A 13,514-nucleotide genomic window follows, 5' to 3' on the forward strand; every position below is an offset into this window, starting at 1 on the left:
TGTGAAAGTAGCAGCGCTGAAAGACCAACATTTTTTTATCAGTTTTGTATGGGGAAACTCGTGACGCTCGGGCCCTTGCCCATACAAAAGTAAAAAAAAAAACGTCTTTCAGCGCTGCTACTTTCACAGTGAACTCTCTACAAGGAACACGTACACACCCTAAGGCCTAAAGTATTATCACTTATTTTTGTTACACATTGTACATTTCTCCTACAAAGTTCATAGTACCACTACTACAAACTTGTAAATAGTTCTTCTATTACAAATTCTACAATACAAATTCAAACATATTACATATATAACATAATCGATGATAATATAATATAAATATTTATTATTTACAAAATTAAATTAACCATATTATAAAAATAAATAATTGTTATTAAAGACCTTGTAGTCCTTTTAATCAGTTTGTAAATTTTAAGTATTACCTTGGTTCAATGATAAAACTCAAAGCAGATAAATATGTTACTACTGCGCGCATTGTGAAGATTCAAATACGGCCTAATTGGGCCGTCTGTTGTTTAGTCCGCATCGAGCGCAGTCACGAACATGCCGCGTCTTGTCTTACCTAAATAAATTGAAAATGACGTCGTGCATGTTTCGAAAATGTACCAATTATGACACGAAAGTAAACAAAACACATGGAATCTCTTACCACATGTCTTGATTGCAATAAATACCTCGATTATTTACATTTTCAATTATTTTTTTGAACAATCTGAAAAAAATCGAATTTTAGGCGAAGAAAGAGACAGCGATACGATTCGATGTTTAAAAATAAAACTGTCTCTTTTATGTAAATTGTTTTTCATATCTTTTCTTTCACTTATCTGTCAAATTTGTCAATATTTGCAATTTTGAATTTGAAAATTGTTCGGAAGAGATTTAAGCCGGAAAATAGTATGGACGTAACATATCTGTAAAAGAAAGAAGTGTATAAGTAGAATATCATTGCCTTGGTTGATATTTTGACGTAACCGATTAAATTTTGTATGTGGCGTAGGTACGTCCGCCATCTGCCCATTAATCAATTCCTTTGATGGTACATTTATTAAGTTAGGCACCTCAAAAGTACCTAACTCAATAAATGTACTATCAATTTATTCTAATATTATACATTTATAGATCAAAATGAACCGAAATAGAGAAAATAACTCAACGTAGAGCAGGATGGTTCCGTAATTCGACGAACGGACGGACAGAGCAAAAATTATATATTTTGAATTCCTTATAGTACGGAGCCCTAATAACGTAACGAACATAGCGTGAGCTCAGTCAATCTGTATCTATAATGACTAGCTCTTGTCGGCCATCAATGGTTCACGTTCTCTAACGATTCCACTTCCTCTATGACTTCCCTTTCCGGTCTTATCTTCTATCTCTTTTTGTTTTAATTTAACTTGCCAGCGGCTTCTTATCTAAACATTCGAAATTTCGAACTCGATATCTTGTTCGTTATTCGATTACATCGTTAAATATTCTTAAAGGCGTTTCTTCGCGTTTGTGATGATTAAAACCATGATGCCTTTCTACGCGTATACAATCGCCTGTTTGGCCATCATAGCCTAACGCGTGAATTATTGTATGGGCAAATTCATAACGTTGAGGCATTTGTCATAGAAACATTGAAGTCAAAAATAATTATTTCAGCCAAGGGCGTCGCCAAGGGGGGAGGGTGAGGGCAGATGCCTAAAAATATAAAGGATACATATTACATACACCTTTACATTCTATATATTTTTATGCTCTTTGTACCGGAGCCGAACTGGTTTAAACTGTTATTGTTGGATTAAAATATTAGATTCGATACAGTTTGAACTGGCGACGACATAATGACGTGCAAATGGCCTACTACTATCGAATAATTTAAGCCCTGTCGTAATATTATGTCGGCTGAAATGGGGTGAGAAATATAATACGATACAGGATACTCCATCAACAGCGGTGACACTTATTGGGTTTTCAAGGATTACCAATAATTTTATTCCAATAGCAATATTATTATATTGAAATAATTTCATATTTTATCTGGAAGGATTTTTAGCCTCGTTTTCACATATTTAATACCAAAAGTCTAATGGATTATGGAAGATTGAAAGTCGGTCTCTCTATATCCAGAAAGAATTGTAAATTCCTCTGCACCTCTTAATTCTTAATGCCGAGTAAAGGAGTGAGCACATTGAGACTCCTCTCCGTCCAAAAATCCGTCGCTCCATCCATAAAATTTTTATGGAAGCGGATGCGCGTATCGCTCACTGTGTCGGGGCGCAGCGGATTTCCGAGAATGCGACAAGGCCCGGCAAGGCCCGACAAACCCGCTGCGCCCCGACAACAGTGTGACCACACTTCCCACAACTCCACTTTTTGGTAGATTTGAGGTCAAATGAATGACGATTTAGTAGTCCAAATTTTTTTGTAAATTTTAATAGAAGATCGATATTATATAACAAATAATATAAAAATTTAAAATGCATAATGAAGACAGTCCATATAGACATTTTAGTTTTATTTTAGTTTCGACGACGTAGAATACATTGATTAATAAAGGTAGATTTTCGGTAGAAGCTAAAACACGGTCTAGTTGATTTTAGTAGAATTTAGCAACGTTTTTGATATATCGAGTCACGAGTGATTTAAGAGTGGTCACACTGGAGCTATCCAAAGTACTCAAAATCCGTCAATGCGATGCGACCCGGCCCGGCAATAGTGTGCTATAGCGTATTTTGCGCTGCGCTGAGCCCCGATCCGCCCCGGCACGCCCCTGCACGCGCCGACAAACTGTGCGCGTACCTTAACAGTGTTCAAAATTTGCTATTAAGAGGAGTCCACACCGCCCTTTTTTCCATACAAACGTTGTCCCCTGTTTCCTCCCTGGATAATGCTAGTAGAGTTATAATTTTTTCCTGAATATCTACGACCACTAATACGATGTCCCTATGTTTTCTTTTTTTTCATAATTTCATTATTAAATAAGATATGAACGTTCAAAAACCCAAAAAAATGGCCAGATTTTCCGCTGTGTTCAAACGTCCAGAAAACAGATTTGGCTAGATTATACAAAAAAAGCAAAACATAGGAACAGAGCTCAAGTCTTTTTTTAATCCTTAATGAAAAAAGTACTTAAATCGGTTAAGTTTTGGAGAAGGAATCAGGGGACAACGAATCGTTGATTTTCTGGATTTTCTGCAGTTGTCTCTATCGAGTTCTGCGGTATAGGCTTGAGGTAAGGGAGACAGCTATAGATATTACACGTGCTTTTTTTTTCATTTCTCTAGCCCCTGGTGTATCCTCTTAATAATAATTTGCTTTAAATCGGTAGTCTTTACCATTTTATTGGAGAATCGACAGAACTGTACTATGGAGTTTAGCAACACATTTGCAATACATGTTTTTTCATTTATCATAATCGTATTTGATGGCCTAACATTAACCAATCAATAACACATTAGAAAAGATACACTCCTGTTAAAAACCGGGCATAAGTCGTTACTCTTTGTTGTAACAAGAGCACAGGATCCTTGACCTCCGTGTTAAGGCTTAGGCGTGCTATGTAATTATTTAATCCCAGGCTGGAGCTGAAAATCCTTTGACAGCGAGTTGTTACCTCGCTGTAAGCTCCCAGTGGTTTACGGTCCCTGCGAGATGGGTTCAGGGGATAGTGGCTAATTAATTAAAGAAGATTAACACTACTTTAGATTGGGAATTAAAATATACATCCATACTTATCCATACTTACTAATATTAAAAATGCGAAAGTCTGTCTGTCTGTCTGTCTGTTACCCCTTTACGCTTAAACCGCTGAACCGATTTTGCTGAAATTTGGCATGGAGATACCTAGCTTGAGTCCCGGTAAAGGACATAGGTTTTTTATTCCAGAAAAATGTACGGTTCCGGGTTCAGTGGTTCGCGTGTGAAGAGGTAACAGTCAGACAGACAGACTTTCGCATTTATAATATTAGTATGGATGACCCCGTGAACTTCGTGTCACTTCCCTCCAGATATATTTTCTTATTGTAGAAAAAAAGAAAAAAGTGGTTTAATTTTTTTACTGTGATTTTATACAATTATGTAGTTTAAATTATTTTTATAAAGATTATTTTCTTTTTGAAAATTTAAAATTTACGACTGTGATTTTATGCAATTATACTCGTAATATTATAGTGTTAAGTTAATTTTAAATGCGTTGCTTGGGCTGTGATTTACGATTAGTCAAAAGTTAAACGTGTACTTTAAATCAAACGGTAATACTCCCCACACCGGTTTCGGTGACGGCGGCCGGTTTCATTGAAACCGGGCCAGGTACGCAGAAGTAATTTTATAGTGTCCAGGTGTGTGCGCAGTACACAAGAGCACTCTCTATTCCTTTACTCTCATAACCCAGCGGGACGAAAGACCGACCGGCGAGAGATCAGGCGCAGGACCGACTTTTTACATGGCCATCCGACACATTGATCATCTTACCTGTTGGACAATCAGGTGATCAGCCTGCATTGTCCTAACCAAACTTGGAAATAACATGTTTCCAACGTGGGAATCGAACCCACGACCTCCGAGTCAAGAGCGACGCTCTAGACCACTGGACCACGGAGGCGTCTAAATCAAACTGTAATCCTATCTATCTATATATTAATACGTGAGCCAAAAACTTTGTATCCCTTTTGACGAAAAATGGGGAAGCGTATGTGAATGAAATTTTGCACAGTTATAGTTTATATGGTGAAGAAGTGCATCGAGCTAATATTATTTTATCATACATTTTTTAACAAATAAAACATTACACACACTACGACACACACACTAGGAAAAATGACAGATTTTTGAGTGACAAGCCTATACATACGAATTATACTCTTTTATTTATGGTTGAAGTCTGTTGACAACAAGTTGACAAATTGAAAATGGATTATAGTTTTTTTATTGAATCTTAGATACTATTAGACAATGCTTACACGGCCAGTCTGAGATCAGCTGAGTCTCAGAGACAAGAGTTGAAAAAAATATGATAAAGTCAATATTTTTTTACAAAATATAGGTAGTAGGTAGTCCTAATGTCGTTGAAACTAAGGTCGAATTTCGACCATTGGGCGATCTCTAGTTATAATAAATATGTAAAGTTTCCCATTTTTTTATGATTTTGAAATAAACGTCATTTCTTTATTAAAAATGTGTTTTTATTTCTTCTTGAAACCACTTTTCTATACGTCTGTACAAATAAATAAATGAGACTAAAAATGTTTGTTACAATAATGATCGTCTTAAATTCGTGGTCCGAATCCACCCATAGCAAAAAATAATTAATTAGTGGTTTCACACCACTCCAATCACCGCGGTATGAGTCGGGAATACAAAATATTTCAAAAACGGTTCTTCGCTGTTTCGAACCGCGGTTCGAAAATCTGTGGTGTGAACCAGCGAAAGACCCAAAATTTTTAACTTTTTAAGTTCTTCTTTTTGGTATAATATTATGTCTCAAAGTACAAAATTACTGAGTCGTACCCCATAATGTAGTACTTTGATGCCCCTCCTTCTTTAATTTTAATTTAATCTAGACACGTACTTTTTTAGACGTGGGAGAGCCATGCTTCGGCACGAATGGGCCGGCTCGACCGGATAAATACCACGTTCTCACAGAAAACCGGCGTGAAACAGCGCTTGCGCTGTGTTTCGCCGAGTGAATGAGTTTACCGGAGGCCCAATCCCCGAACCCCTACCCTATTCCCTTCCCTACCCTCAACTATTCCCTTCCCTTCCTTTCCCTACCCTCCCGTATTACCCTATTCCCTCTTAAAAGGCCGGCAACGCACTTGCAGCTCTTCTGATGCTGCGAGTGTCCATGGGCGACGGAATTTGCTTTCCATCAGGTGACCCGTTTGCTCGTTTGCCCCCTTATTTCATAAAAAAAAAAAAAAAAAACGTACACAAGTTCAAGTAAGTATAACAGAACTGGCGAGCAGCATAAATATATAACTTCCAATAGGAATTCCAGAAATAGAATTCCGAAATACGCCATACACATTGTCTTTGAATTTTAATAACTAATAATGGTTCTCCCATTACAGTCGAACAGAGCACAAAGTTGTGAGTGATTCGAGCTCCTTTGCAGAAGTTTGGAGTCGCCTCATGCATATTTCATTAGTGCGCGGATAAAATAATTTCGTTACATATGAATACGTGGGGTATTCATAATTAAATATACGAGTGTGATTCACAATGGTAACAGGCAGCGGTTCTTAAACTTTTTTGGTGGTGGAACCCTTTTGAGGAGCAACATTTTTGACGGAATCCCAAAATGAAACAAAAGTTCTGGATATTCACGGTATCTGCACTAATAATCGTTGATTGCCATTGCTTTGGAAAGTGTCTTCATGATGGCATTTCCTAAAAGGATTCATGTAACGCTCGCGGAACCCAAACGAGCCCCAGAGGTCCGCAGAGCACACTTCGAGATATGTTTTTTTTTTAATGAAATAAGGGGGCAAACGAACAAACGGGTTACCTGATGGAAAGCAACTTCCGTCGCCCGTGGAACACGCAACATCAGAAGAGCTGCAGGTGCGTTGCCGGCCTTTTAAGTGGAAATAGGATTACAGTGAGGGTAGGGGAGGTAAGGAAGGGAATAGGGAAGGGAAGGGTAGGGAATTGGGCCTAGCACTGTGAAAGTAGCAGTTATGATAGTTATTACTTATTTGTGACTTATATGATTATTTGTGAAAAGAGTAAAGACCCAACCCGACGTCCGCGTCATGAATATGCCCATGCAATAAATAATAATTAAAAGAACTTTCAGCCCAATATATTATGCCACCGCACATTTTTCCTGTATCGCTAAATGGTGTCCCATTGCTTGCTTTGTCCAGTGTAATCCTACACAGGTATAGGCTACAGCTGATCTGTATCCAAATTCTTCAGGATATAATATTTTGCTGAATTCTATCAGCATAAGATAGTAAAATACACAATTTTCGATTGTCTTCCCACTCACAGGAGCCCGAGTGGACTTTTCAATTTCGCCGAGTGGCTACAAATACTCGTGGAACAAAGTGTTTTCTTTTCATTTCAAAGAGAGCATTCTCGCCTTTCGCATACAAACGCTTGTTCCATTTTTTTTTAATATTTTGCTTTTTGTGTTAAATCTTCACATACTTAATATAGATCATACACGTCAGCATACGAGATTTATAAATTGAAAAGAAAAACCATTGTTATTGTGTTTTAACCGACTTTCCGAAAGGAAGTTGTATGTTCGGCTGGGATTTTTGGTATGTTCAATGATTGTTTTAATGTTTGTGGACGAATTTTCTGTTTTCTGTACACGATTTCTTGATGTAAAAGATAGTTGGGTCTGTCTATAGTCACATGGAATCTCTTTCTAAAAGGTTACACGGTCTGGCATCAGTTCAGTCCATCAGTCAGAGACTTACGCCGGAATGAGTACCAGAAAGTACCTACATTATAAAAAAATATCAGTCCGTCAATGAAACGTTTACACGATCATACTCGTATTCCCGTCAGCCTAGATCAGACTGATGGACAGAACTGATATAATTAGCGAAGGCGATACGGTGACTATCCCTTTCTGAGTTGATATGTGTGCTGTGACCATAATAGTTACTACTTGTTGTCGGTCAGCGAAACATAGTTTTACCCTCCGACCAAAAAGACACCGTGGCATCGCAGCATCCACACGTTTGAACGATTTCGATCTAGTTTTTCTTTTTTATCTGACACGATCGAAAGTTTTAGTTTAACTATCTTGATCGATGCTGGAAGATTTGGGTTTATCTATTTCATGAATGTTTGTATCTCGTAAGCCACTTCTAGTGATTTTATCGGTTCTGTATACGTTGTCCTGAATCGTTAGTTATTTTGAATTCGGGGTTGTTTTAATATTTTTTAACATTACATCCTTGTAGGTAGATATATATCACCAAGACAGTGAAACACAGGAGTAAATGAAATATGAATCTTTAGCAACGCCTTAACGAGCGAAACAAAGTAGATTTTTTCCCTTTGACACATTAACACACGTATTTCCATACGCTGCGGGCTCAAACCTTTTATTCAAATCAAATCACGTTGTGTCGCATAAAATGAACGTATACCCTTAACCGAGATTTTGAGAGGCGGTTCGACGCCCCCCGCGCTTTGGTGTCAACATCCTAACGGGGAAATCTCACTATACGACACAAAATCGTCGCATAATATTATACTACAGCCAGAATTATATATTACTAGGTGCGCCGACGACGACGACGGTAACGCCGAGCTTTTTGAGGGCTCGCGTCGTTATTCTGCGTGGTAATAATCTTTAATGAAGTTTTTTTTTATTTTTTTGTAGTAACCAAACCTTGACTGACCGATGATAAAACTTTTACATATTATAAATAAAAATTCCTATGTTAAAGCAGAAATCAATAAGCGCCCGCTTCGCTCGCCCTGACTAGACATTATGTGAGGCTCGGCCCGCGTAAATTAGGAATACACGGAAACCATACATTTTTATGCAAAAAAGTAGCCCATGTCCTTCCCCGTATATTCATCACACAGTATAGCAGTTCATCATAAGTTATCAGCTTCTTCAAAAATGGATCGGTTTCGTTACGTCGTAATAAATAATCATTAATCACAAATGAGTACACAGTTCATTAGGTTCCTTTCAGTGAGCTCATGAGGTACCCAAATATCCAGCTTTTTTGTGTACCCAGTTTTTTTCAAATGCGCCAAAACCTTTTTGTGGTCAATCCCCAATTGTCCAGCTACATCGTAACTACTAATATGCCGATCTTGCTCCACTTTTTCAAAAATGGGATCAATTTTGTCCGTAACAGGGCGACCAGAGCAACGCGCATATTGATCACGTACGACAAGAAGGTGCGAAAAAGACAGTGATCAAGGGCCGGTCAGGCTTCACAGACTGTAGCAAAACCCGGATTAACTCGCAACAAGGTGATGCTATGTGTATGGTGCGATTGGAAGGGTATTGTCCATTATGAGCTGTTACCGCGAGGCAGGACCATCACTGGGAACAACTGATGAGATTACAGCAAAAAATTGAGAGAAAGCGGCCGGAATCAATCAACAGAAGGGATGTAGTATATCGCCATGATAACGCTAGACTCACACAGCTACTAAGCAAAAATGAGGAGATTTTTGTTAGGAGGTGTTAATACATCCACTGTTATATTATAGTCCTGACCTTGCACCTTCAGATTTTCACCTGTTTGTCTGTGCAGAATTCATTAGGCCGCGTCAGGTTAACATCACGTTTCACGAGAGGACTGACAAAATCACTAGTCCTGGTTTTTTATAAGAAGCCCCAAAATTTTCATAGCGATGAGATCACGTCCCTACAAAATAGCACCTACTTTAGTAAATAAACTTAAAAAAACCTTTTGAATTTTTATATAAAATATGAAGAAACTTTATCCCCAACACTCAACATGATTATATTTATAGGTGGGAGAACCATGCTTCGGCACGAATGGGCCGGCTCGACCGGAGAAATACGTACGTTCTCACAGAAAACCGGCGTGAAACAACGCTTGCGCTGTGTTTCGCCGAGTGAGTGAGTTTACCGGAGGCCCAATCCCCTATCCCTTCCCTACCCTCCCCTATTCTCTTCCCTTCCCATCCATACCCTCCTCTATTACCCTATTCCCTCTCAAAAGGTCGGCAACGCACCTGCAGCTCTCCTTATGCTGCGAGTGTCCATGGGCGACAGAAGTTGCTTTCCATCAGGTGACCCGTTTGCTCGTTTGCCCCCTTATTTCATATAAAAAAAAGATGACTTTTTTTATTTGAAAAAAATAATTACTTGTCTCACCAGTGAGCACACACCTTATTGTGATGATGTCAGAAGCGATTGTTGTGACAGAATCGTTTATTCGTTATTTGAGGAGATAAAAATGAGTACCTTTACGGTAGAACACATGCACAGGGTGTCACAAAGGAATAAGGGTAGAACACATATACTGTGTGAATTATATAGAGTTTACTGTAATGATAGCAGCGCTAACAGAGCAAGTTTTTTTTTCTGATTTGTATGGGCGAGCGCCCCAGCGCGCAGCTTCATGAATTTTCCCATACAAAAGTTTAAATTAAAAAGATAAAACCGATTTCAAAGGTGTACGAATTGAGAGTTAAAATTCTCTATCTCAAAAACTACTGAACCGATTTTGATGAAACTTTCAGTATTCCGTAAATTAAATATTACTATTTACTATTATAACAAAAAAAAGAATTACTTAAATCGGACTAATAGATCCAAAGATAGACGAACACTAACATAAAAACATACATATACAATATACATACATGTTATACACTTTTGAAGCTTGGCATATTTTTTCGGACGCTGATATATTATAGTCTATAAACGAAAACTGGGCAGTTCAGGGAATATTACATATATTCCCTGAACTGCGTTGAATTGATAACCTCATTTTTATGTAGTCGGTTAAAAAAATATTCTTTCAGCGCTGCTACTTTAACAGTAAACACTATAGTATAGGCCATAGGGGACTCATACAAACTCAAAGGTATTATTACTTTGTTTTTTACCCCCTGTATATTGTAATAAATACTACATTCAAAGTTCAAACAAAGATTGCTAAAATCATGATTGCAAGAATGCAAAAAGGAATAAATTATAAGCAAAAAACTTTTTGAAAAAAAGCTTAATTATTTAAATAGTTTAAAAAGAAGAAAATAAAATTTCCTTAAAAATGTTAACTATTAAGTTATAAGGAGTTCAAAAAGTTTTTGTTTATAATTTATTTTTTGTTTTTTAGTCATCTCTGGCTAGATTTCTGCATGACTAAAAAGTTTTTCATTTAACAAAAGTGACCAGATTCAACCGGACATTTTATAAAACCCGGCTGTCAGTCACGTCAATTCACGTCACGTAAAGTCACTACACGACACGTAACGTCACGTCACGACACGGCACGTCACGTCACGCCACGTCACGTCACGACAAGACACGACATGACAGGCATGACACGACACGACACGACTTAAATTTATTTTCAATTTACTCTCAATTAGCCCTTTTATTTGATACCCATATTGCAAAAGTGCTATAAAATAACTATTCCCCTATCTCGGCTAAGCTGCCATATTGGAATTTGGATATAGAATGCCATTACATTCGTTTCCGAATTACTCTCAGTAAGTCCTTTCATTTAATACCCATACTGCGGAAGTGCACAGGGGCGTCTTTCCCTTAGGTGCAATGTGTGCGGTGCACACGGGCGCCGCGGTCCTAGGGGCGCCGAGCGCCGCTCGGACTCGGCGCCGGCCGCCACGGCCCACGCTTTATTGACCAACGTAAAAAGAACTCCAGTTTGCAAACAATTTTTTTGTGTAATATCCGAAGCTCTTTTTATATTTATAGAATTACAGCAAAGCAAGGCGAGCCATGAACGGCTCGGCTTTTGCAATATAAATATTATAATCTTTATTTTTCAACGTGAAATGAACCTTAAAACACCTAAATGAAGATTATATTATTTGGTGTAATAAAGGGTGTCCTATCGCTCGTTTTTTTCAAAATAGGCAGTGGGAGGATTTGGATTTAGATACAAAAAAGCACAGTGTGCTAATTTAGAAAAATAACTGTGCCATGCTGGCTCTTCGGATGTAGAGAAATCAGCGGGGCTAAAATGGTCACATTTAGCAATTCCTCTCAATCAATTCAGCAAATGAATTGTCAAAACTGTCAAACTGACAAATGTCAAATCAGTACAAAATCACAGAAATGAATTGCAAGCAGAGTTGCATTTTGCGATTTTAGAAAAATGAATCATATTATGATTCATATCATGATTCTTCAAAGCGACCATTTTAGCCCCGCAGAGCTCTTCAATGAAATCGAATAATGAAATCGAATTAATACCGATGTTGTGATGATGTTTAATAAGTATATAACATGAAATTTAAAGTAAAATTGAAGTACTTAAGCGATATAAAATTTACGTTTTGGGGTTAGGCTTGTTAGGATCAGTCAAGACCACAGAGTCAAGACTCAAGAGCACATCATGGTCAAAACCGAAAAAAACTTCAATCTACAAACAAAATAAAACAAAAACAAAATAAAGACAAAAAATAGGGGTGTTATAAGTTTGACGTGTCTGTCTGTCTGTCTGTCTGTGGCATTGTAGCATCCAAACGGGTGGACCGATTTTGATCTAGTTTTTTTTTTGTTTGAAAGCTGACTTAATCGATAGTGTTCTTAGCTATAGTTCATCATCATCAGCCTGCTCCGTGCTGAAAAGTCGCGGTTCATCTGGTTCGTGAAGGGCCGAACGACTTGTAGTAGTTTGGTGGGCTTTATATTTTGCATTCTAGTTCACGACATTTATGAATATTTACACATTAACAGAAAGTTGAACTGGTGCTGCAGCATCACCTGGAAATCAATAGGATACCCAACTCCTTACCAACTGAGATCAATGGTTTCGTGTTTGGGCTCATTTTAATTGCGACCACTAGTAAGACGTAGATAAACAGTAAATTTTTGCATGCTGCTGTTGCAACCTGGATTCTATAGGAGTCGAGCTCCATATGAACCCAAAGTGAAGGTTTCATGTTTGGACTCATATTGACGGCCTCATCCAAAAGGACATTCCTAGATGGTATTCATTGGGATATAATATTATGATCCAGTTGATAGGAATTATTCTGCACTATAAAAACACAAGTTTAAAAAGCATGAAATAAAATTAAATTAAAAAATTTAAAAAAACCCCGCCAAACAGCTTTAAAAAGTAATGAAATAATAATATATTTTACTGACTTTAAGTTTAAATAATTCCTAAGTGTAAAGTTATATTTTAGTCCATAATTGTTGTCAAGGTGTGTCGGGGGACCGCCAATGTAGATGTTTGATTTCAATTTTCACATTTTCAGTTTAAGGGTCAGTTCACAGCGAACCGAATCGAGACAATCAGTGACATGGCGATACAAAATGCAAAAGACACTGTTGGCGGTCCCCCGACACACCGTGACAACAATTATGGACTAAAATATCACTTTACACTTAGGAATTATTTAAACTTAAAGTCAGTAAAATATATTATTATTTCATTACTTTTTAAAGTTGTTTGGCGGGGGTTTTTTTTAATTTCTTAATTTTGGAGAAATTTGACAGTACCTATGTGGTAACTTGATGTGCTGTTGCCTGTTATAGTTCGTCTGGTGGAACTAAAGAAGCCACCGCTTAGAGTCCTCACCCTTAAGCGGCCGGACAAACTGTACTTTTACTTTGTACCCATTTCATTTTGACCGCGCGCGCGCTTGTTAGGGGGCGCTAGCGCCCCTGACTGAATAGAGACGGCCCTGGAACTGCATTAAAAATAAGTATTCCCGTATCTTGGGTGAGCCGCCATATTGGATGTAGAATTACGTTACATTCGTTTTCGAGTTACTTACAATGAACCCTTTCATTTGATACCCATATTGCAAAAGTGCATAAAAAATAACTATTCCCCTAACTTGGATGAGCCACCATG

Source organism: Aricia agestis, chromosome 7 (assembly GCF_905147365.1).
Source record: "Aricia agestis chromosome 7, ilAriAges1.1, whole genome shotgun sequence".
Lineage (NCBI taxonomy): Eukaryota > Metazoa > Arthropoda > Insecta > Lepidoptera > Lycaenidae > Aricia > Aricia agestis.